We start from the raw sequence: 8,595 nt of genomic DNA, 5'->3' as shown, positions 1-8,595 counted from the left end.
CTTGTTCTCCAAATCTATCTCATTCCTCACACAGGGGCTAGGATATCATCTCCAGGAAGGAGAAGGGAGTCACTTGTCTGTGGGCTTTTTTACTTGAGTTATTCAAGTACTGTAATTTTTCCAAAGACAATCTGGCTATTGATAAAACTGGCACTGCAAGTTATGTGTTTATGTTGTGGTTGAAAAGCAGGGAACTCCAAATGTCCCAGCTCAGTATAGTGAGGTATCTCAAAAGAATTTTCACGCTTTAACCCATCTCTTAATCAAGAGGCAAATATTTTATTGAAAGCAATATAAAGATATTACAAAGTGGATTGAATTCTAAGGGAATATACTAAAGAAACAGAACTAAGGTGATAAACTTATACAGCTTTCATTCATAGTTATGTTAATTCTATAGTTCAAGGGGAAAGCTAGGCAGTAATCTCCAAATTAATTGAGGGTGTTCTCTGAAATTTGATGATCACTGACCAGATCATCAAGCAGCAATGAATTATGAAGTAGTCTATTCAGGAGCAGATAGACTGAGAGTAGGAGTTTCCTGAGGCCAGAAACTATCTGGCTAAGGAGTAATCAGAATCAGATAGACTGGGTATGCTCAATTTCTTGAGGCAGACTCTGAAGTCAGAAAACCCAGGACCACTGACCCATTAGACCAAAGACAGGGGACCCAAAATCATATTACATCATTTGGACCAAAATGAAGTACATTTTTCATTATATTATGAAAAACATCCATGGATTCAAAAGAGAGATATGAAAAAATCAGTTATTTGGAGGAGGCCAAAAAAAAAAAAAGTTTTGGACATTATTTATAGACTTTTATTTTTATTAATAGTATTTGCTTTAATGTTGGGTAAACATAATTTGAGAACAAACAGAATATAGATTTTGTGTATCAATTTCATAAGTATCTCCCATGTGTAAAAATATCCTTAAAACAAATTAGCATTTGACTGAAAATCCAAGTGAGATTAACAGAGACTACAATAGATGAAAGCAAGACACAATCATTTCTTGCTAGGGCTTTATGGAAGAGAAAGAATCTCCTAAACTAGACATTTAAATGAGTGAAAAATTTTAAGAAGTAAAATTATAGGAACATTTTTCAGAGATAAAGGGCTTGAATAAATGTTGAGAAACAAAAGATAATGGGGAGAAATTAACAGCAAGGAGTGGAGTGTGCCTATAATTTGAACTCTGTAAAAGAGGGTACTGTGCAAAAAGCACAGTTCAACAAGACTGGAAAGATAAATGAATATTGTACCAGCTAAATATGTTAAAAGCCATAGACTAGCATAGACAAATAGCATACAAAGATAATTTTTAAAGATTGGGTTTGAATAGTTTATTATAAAAAATTTCTGATTTAATAAGAAGTATTAATGGTACTGAAATCAGTTAGGATAGCGGATTATTCAAATTTTTCTTGCAAAAAGGAGGCAGATCACTCATTTCAACTTAACACATTTCAATAAATATTTCTGGATGTGTTTATACAGAGCACTTAATATTGAAAGAGATACAAAGTTTGAATTAAAAAACAAACAAACAAACAAATAAAAACAAAGTTACTGTATTCATCAAACTTCCAGTCTAGTAATGTTATAAGGCACACAAAACTACAGATGAACAATACATAAACTATCTTTTAGAACTCAATAAAAAGGTGTAGATATGAGTTTAGATAAGATGCTGTGATGCCATTCCGGTTTATAGAGTTCTCTAAATATAAGAGGATTGAAGTCTTAATCTAGCAGTAAACTACCCAGAATAATTTTTGATTTTGGTCTTTGAAGAAATGTATAGGTTAAAAAGACCAAACAAAATCAAGTAAGTTAGATCCAAAGGATTAAAACTTTGATATTTTCTTAAAGTAGAGAATGATAGAGTTAATGGAAGAAGAACATTACAGCTGAATTCTACATGTTAAATTCTTTTAAACTCTATTTTCCCACAGAGAAGATAAGCCTAAGGCATTATTTCTTTTTTTGTCTTTTTATCCATCCTCAACTAGGACTTTCTCAGAACTTGTCCAAGACCCTTTTCTTCAATGGGAAGAGCAACAAAGCTATTCATTCCACTTTAATGAGTTGGGACTCATGAAGTACAAATCTTCCAGTGAGATAGAGAATGATAAGGGTTTATCATTTGCCCTGACAATGAATTCTAAGTTCCTCTTGTTCCTACTCCTGTTTCTGCCTCAGTGATTTCTAGATGTTTGGGCACTGTCATCTAATATATTAGTACACTGTAAAGATTATGTGCAATCTATTCTACAATTATATCCCTAGGTCTTCTGGACCTTTCAATTTGTCCTTCAACTACTCTCTTTCATGTATGCTATTTCTCTCAATTAGGGTGTGTGATTTCCTTAAGTAGGGATTCCAAATCTCTCTCTCTCTCTCTCTCTCTCTCTCTCTCTCTCTCTCTCTCTCTCTCTCTCTCTCTCTCTCTCTCCCCTTATCTTTCAGAATTTATATCTCTAGCAGTTAATAACCATGCTATTAGCAATATCATTAGTGATCAATACATTTTTTCTCTTATTATGATTGAACTGAACAAAACATACATCATAACTCCACAGAGGTAGAAATTAAATGCTCCTAATTTGAACTGAGATAAAACATTAATTTCTCTGTTTGACTTTGAAAGCCCTGTATAACCTAGAACTAAACAATGTCTTTCAGCTTCATTATATATTACTTTCTTTATTACACTCTGAATACCAGGCAAATTGGCCTTCTTGATGTTTCTCTTACAAGAACTCAACCGTGTTTCTACTTGCCTTCCACTTGTCATCATCCCTGGAATATTCCCATTCTTAAACTCCACTTCAATCCCTCACTTCCTTTAAGCACTATTTTCTGTGTGATATTCTTGATCTCTCCAAATCCCTCCCTCTCTTACTTATATTTATTTATTTTTTATGATTCATGTGTATTCATGTATTATCTGTATATGTATATAATAATTGTTTATGTATAAGTTTGTACTGTCATAATCACTTTTAGGGCAGAGACTGTTTCATATTTTTGCTTTTGCCTTTGTAATTTGCCAGAACAGTGTCTGTCCCTAGGAGCTTGATAAATATTTATTGATTGATTAGTTAATTGAAGATATGTTCTCCCTTATTTAACTCAATGTCCTTTTCACTGGTCTAATATCATATTGCTTCATTACAAACTTTAATTCAGTATTCCAAATTAATGACATTCTGATTAATGAGCTTTTACTAAGCCCTCAAAATAAGTCAACATGTCATATAATTTAAATAGTCATTATATCATTAAATGATTAAAGAGTTAACATGACTTCTGTTTCATATTGTGCATCTGGAGAAAAATAATGTGAATTCAAATTACACTTATACTTACTATAGAAAGTAAAAAAAATATATATTCATCTGCCATCTCTCATAAGTCAAAGACCTCTCCTGGAGGTCTCTTAATTCTTAGATATTCTTAGAAAAAAAGGTGTTACCGATGGATAGCAATCAACTCTGATTGAGTAGCATTTGATGACAGAATGAATATTGTAATGAGAGATGAGCTTATTCTAATCAGGGATTGATTGATCACTCAGTCATGGTCAAAAAAGTCTTATTTCTATCCAGCTCACCCAGGGTCAAGGCATTCTTGACAAAGAAGGTTCATCTCCAGGCAGATTTGTCTTATTAAAACATAATGAAAATGGGAAGGTGATTGAAAGATGGCTTCCAAAGGGCTTCACTCATATGACTGGAAGTAGCAGGGATAATCTGTCAGGGAGGGTGGAAGTTTCCAGAGAAGTTGCTGGTGTAGAGCAGGACCTAAACTACAAGATGAAGGTGAAAATGTTTAACTAGAATAGAATCCAGACAACTATGTTCGAAAAAACAAGCTGGATCTGCAGAGAGCTCTAAGAAACTATGATTAGTAAAGGATAGTAAGGGATTTATTACATCCTTTTGAAGTTCCAAGAGAATATACAAGATCTCTAAATGCTATCAAACTGGAATGAGTATTGCATTGCTTCCCTGGATGGCAGTCTAGATGGAGTAAATTGCATGACAAAACATCCAAATAACTTGTCTATTGTGCTTTCTGCAGCCTGTGATGGAGAGGTTAGAACTTGGAACTTTACTAAATGAGAATGTGTCTGTACATTGCAAGCACATAAAGGTTTTGTACAAGGAATGTGTACCCATATCTCTTGAGCTTATTTCTTTATGACTGGTGATGACAAGACTGTGAGCTAGTGGAAAATGGATGGACCAGAATATGGAGAAGAAGAGGAATCTTTACATACGATATTAGGAAAGATAATGTATACAGGAATTGACCACCATTAGGAAAAAATATATTTTTGCTACATGTGGGCAACAGGTAGCATCTGGGATGAACAAAGAACCAATCCTATCTATTCAATAACTTGAGCCCTTGACAGTATAAGCAGTGTTAAATTTAACCCAATTGAGATCAATATTTGGGGAAGTTGTGCTTCTGGCAGAAATATAGTGCTATATGATATGAGGCAAGCAACCCCTTTAAAAAAGGTCATTGTGGATATGAGGACAAATACAATTTGTTGGAGCCCAATGGAAGCTTTTGTTTTCACTGCAGTAAATGAAGATTATAACATATACATTTGATATGCATTCCCTTGATGAACCTGTGAAGATACATGTGAATTATGTATCTGCAGTCCTTGGTGTGGATTACTTACTTACAGGAAAGAATTTGTGTCTGCTAGTTTTGATAAATCCATTTGAATCTTCCATACGGACAAAATCATAACAGAAAAGTATATCACACAAAGAGAATGCAGCATGTTGCTTCTGTGAAATGGACATCTGACAACAAATATATTTTATGTGGATCTGATGAAATGAACATTTAACTCTGGAAAGCTAATGCTTCTGAAAATTTGGGTGTGCTTACATCATGAGAAAAAGCAGCCTTAAATTATAGTCAGAAATGGAAGGAGAAGTTTAAATACCATCCTCAGATAAGTCGTATAGCACGACATTGTCATTTATCTAAGATCATCTATGGCCAAATTAAGGAGCAGTGCATCATGAAAAACGCTCATCAAAGGAAGCAAATGAATCACAACAAACATAGCAAACTTGGATCTGTACCATTTGTGTCAGAGAAGAAGAAGCACATAGTGGCTGTTGTGAAATAATATATGAGAGTTCTGCTGATTTTTTGAGAATCACATAATCTTGGAGCTGAAAGGGACTTTAACAATCATGGCATTTAATGTCCTCATGCTATATACATGAGGAAATTGAGACCTGCAGAGATATGAAGTGACTTGTCCAGATCATCCAGTGGTAGAACCAAGACCAGAATCTAGTTCTTTGGAATCTCAGTCCACTGCTTTTTCTGTTATATAATGGTGTCTCTTAGATTAAAAACAAACAAACAAACAAAAAGAAAACATAATGAGTTAGGATTTATGTAAACTAGAATCTCTTTATCTTTTGATCAGATCTAAATTTTCCTGACTGAATAAGTTTTGCCTAAGATTTCATATCAAGAGTTCTGCTCTTCAGAGAACTAAGCTTGACTTAATCTCCAAATATGGAAACAGGAAAGGAAAAACAATCCTGGATTACCCCAATTTTAATCATTTCTCTCCATTATAATCACTTTTATTGAATGCCTTTCCAGTACAACTAAGTAAAGACACTGGAATAATTTGCTTCTCCAACTCATTTTACAGATCAGGAAACTGAGGAAAACAATTAAGTGCAAATCCATGCAAAGCACTTTACCTACTAAGCCATGTAGCTGTCTTACTTAACTATAATTTTCAAGTATAAAACCAGGATAATTATAGCACCTATGTTCTAGGATTGTTGTGAAGATCATGAGTTAACATATAAACAAACAAATTTCAAACTTTAAAGCACTATTTAAATGTTAGCTTTTATTAATTCCCTTTCTCCCCAAAAGATAATCACAGGTAAAGGATTATAGGGGAAGTGAAGGTATGACTTCAATACTCTAGCAAAAGTATTTTTATTTAAGAACAGTTCTGGAAATTGCCTCATAAGGAACTTGTGTCATTTGAAAAGCCAAAATTGAACAAATTTCTGATTGATTCCTAAGCCCCAAGTGACCTTATTCTGACTCCTAGGTCTCTAGTGACTATGACCTACAAGCTCATAGAGTGAAGGGCAAAAGGAGTGAAGTTTTCTTACTGGTGTTGAGCTCTTAGAGAAGGTGTTGAGCTCTTAGAGAAGAGTACTGAAGCTGGGGAAAGTGCTAATGGACCTTTTTAGGCCCCGGGGTCAGGGTTTTCCTTTTAGCCACTTGGAGAAAAGGGAAAAATAGCTTTATGACATCCCCTTTGGGAAAACAAAGACAACAAAACTAGTCTCTAGGAGACAATTTTTGCCCCCTGGAATATGTCCTTTTTCTAAATAGTAAGTTTTCAAAGTATCATATTGACATATAATGGTATTTACACTATTGTTATTCACTCAATACTATTCATGATAATAACCAATGTAACAGTGTTTGATAATATTACATTCTGATTCTACTTAAACTTAAATAGATTTGTGCTGTGCAAACTGACCATATCAATTGGATCAAGGAGGGGTGAGAGATATTCAATATCACATTTACTATTGTGAAGATAATTATAATATTCTTGGAACAACATGTCAATTGATGGAACCGATCAATTAAATTTAAGATATTTCATTAGGTAACTAATGCATGTAAGACTCTGTGTTAGGTGATGAGGAAGATGTAAATATACTTCTACACACATATGCACACATATGTATATACACATAAATGAATACATACATACTCATATTTATGCATGTGTATGTCCAATATAGATTGTAGTGTCTTAAAAGGATGACAGAATCTACATACCTAAACATATTAATAATATGTTTAGAAATAGCTATGTTTAGAAATAGCTAAGTGACACAGTAGATGGAGCACTCATAAGAGAGTACCAAGGAGACAAACAAAAGGATCCATTGACTGGATGTAAGAGATAATTACACTCATTTCTTAGTTGTGCAAACTAAATCTTAAGAGAGATGAAGAACTGTGTCCAGTATCACACAGTTAGTAGATATTTAAGGAGATCTTCAAATCCAGATTTTCTATTCACAGAATAGTTCTCTTTTCACTTCAATATAATGCTTTTTTTTTTTTTTTCTGGGGCAGCTAGGTAGCACAGTGGATAGAGCATCAGGCCTGAAGTCAGGAGGACCTGAGTTCAAATCTGATCTCAGACAATTAACACTTCCTAGTTATGTGGCCCTGGGCAAGTATCTTAACTCCAATTGCCTCAGAATTTTATATATATATATATATATATATATATATATATATATATATATATACATATATATATATAGTATATAAAATGCCTTTTTCAAAGATGTTCCTAAAGTCTCTATCATGAATAATTAGGAAAATCATGATATCTTCAGAATAAAAAGGAATGAAGAAACATAATTCATTTCATCCATCCTGGTTTAGGAAGGTGATTAGATTCATTTTTGAACACATAGACTTATTAATGAGTGAGCCAGTCTGTGAATGATATATAGAAGTCAGTTGTAAGCAAAAGTAATGATAATAACATAGATAAAAAATGAAATAATGAAGAAAATGAATAGAGTGTGTTTAGCCATTGAATAAATATCACAATTAGAGATTAGAGGGAAGAAAAATGGAAACTTCCTCATTTAACAGGAGAGGAAACTGAGACCCTAGGAGAGCATCTCTTACTAAATAAAATAGCTAATAAGGTGAATTCTAGTTTATTGTAGAATCATCCAAGTGCTCTGTTAATTCTCTCCCACATTTTCTATCCAGAAGAAAAAGAATAATGATAAGTGCCAAATATTGCAAAAAAAAAAAAAAAATCAGAAAACTGAGAACTATAGAGGTCATTTGATTTAACAGTCATTATTATTGATAATAGGTTCTCTATAGTTGCAGGGATATAAACCATATTGAAGGTCCTGAGAAATGAGAAATGAACTAGATGTAGTTCATGTAGACTATTTAATCTTTCTAATATTTTGTCAATGCTAAAGAAGAAAGTTCAGGACTTCAGTATGAGAAGATAATATTAAACAAAATATTTTGTTTTATTTTCTATTTTTTTATATAGGGAAAACCTGAGTTTTAAGCTTTTAGACCCAGCAAAGACAGACCTCTGATTTGGTTAAGAGCATTAACATTCCTTCACATTTTCCTCTAGGATCTTTCTCCATTGCTTTTTTATCTCTCATTGAAGAAAGGTCTAAGGATAAATAAGAGGGGATGGACTCATGACTAAATCAGAAAATTCTGTCAATTAGTCAAACAACAATCACTTATTAAGTGTAGGCTTAGCTTTGCACAGAGAAAATTAAATTCATCCTCTGATACAAAATGGAAGATGAATAAGCAGAGAAAAAAATAAATGATCTGTCTTCTTTAGTAGAGGGTAAAATAATTTTCTGATTGGTCTAATAGTGAGAAATTGAGGACTTGAAGAAGTTTTCCCTTATTTATCTATGTTCTGAATAACCCTAATTTTTTTCTCCCCCCCAGTAATATTCTATTGCATTTGTACACCACA

At 33.2% G+C, this 8,595-nt stretch overlaps 1 pseudogene; it reads left to right on the top strand.

Annotated features, from left to right (window-relative positions):
- Positions 1–488: 488 nt before the first annotated feature.
- On the top strand, positions 489–5,169 carry LOC141562346 (DDB1- and CUL4-associated factor 13 pseudogene; annotated as a pseudogene).
- The last annotated feature ends 3,426 nt before the right edge of the window (positions 5,170–8,595 follow it).

Source organism: Sminthopsis crassicaudata, chromosome 3, assembly GCF_048593235.1.
Source record: "Sminthopsis crassicaudata isolate SCR6 chromosome 3, ASM4859323v1, whole genome shotgun sequence".
NCBI lineage: Eukaryota > Metazoa > Chordata > Mammalia > Dasyuromorphia > Dasyuridae > Sminthopsis > Sminthopsis crassicaudata.
The sequence above is the reverse complement of the archived record's forward strand: the minus strand, read 5'-3'. Positions and strand labels throughout refer to the sequence as shown.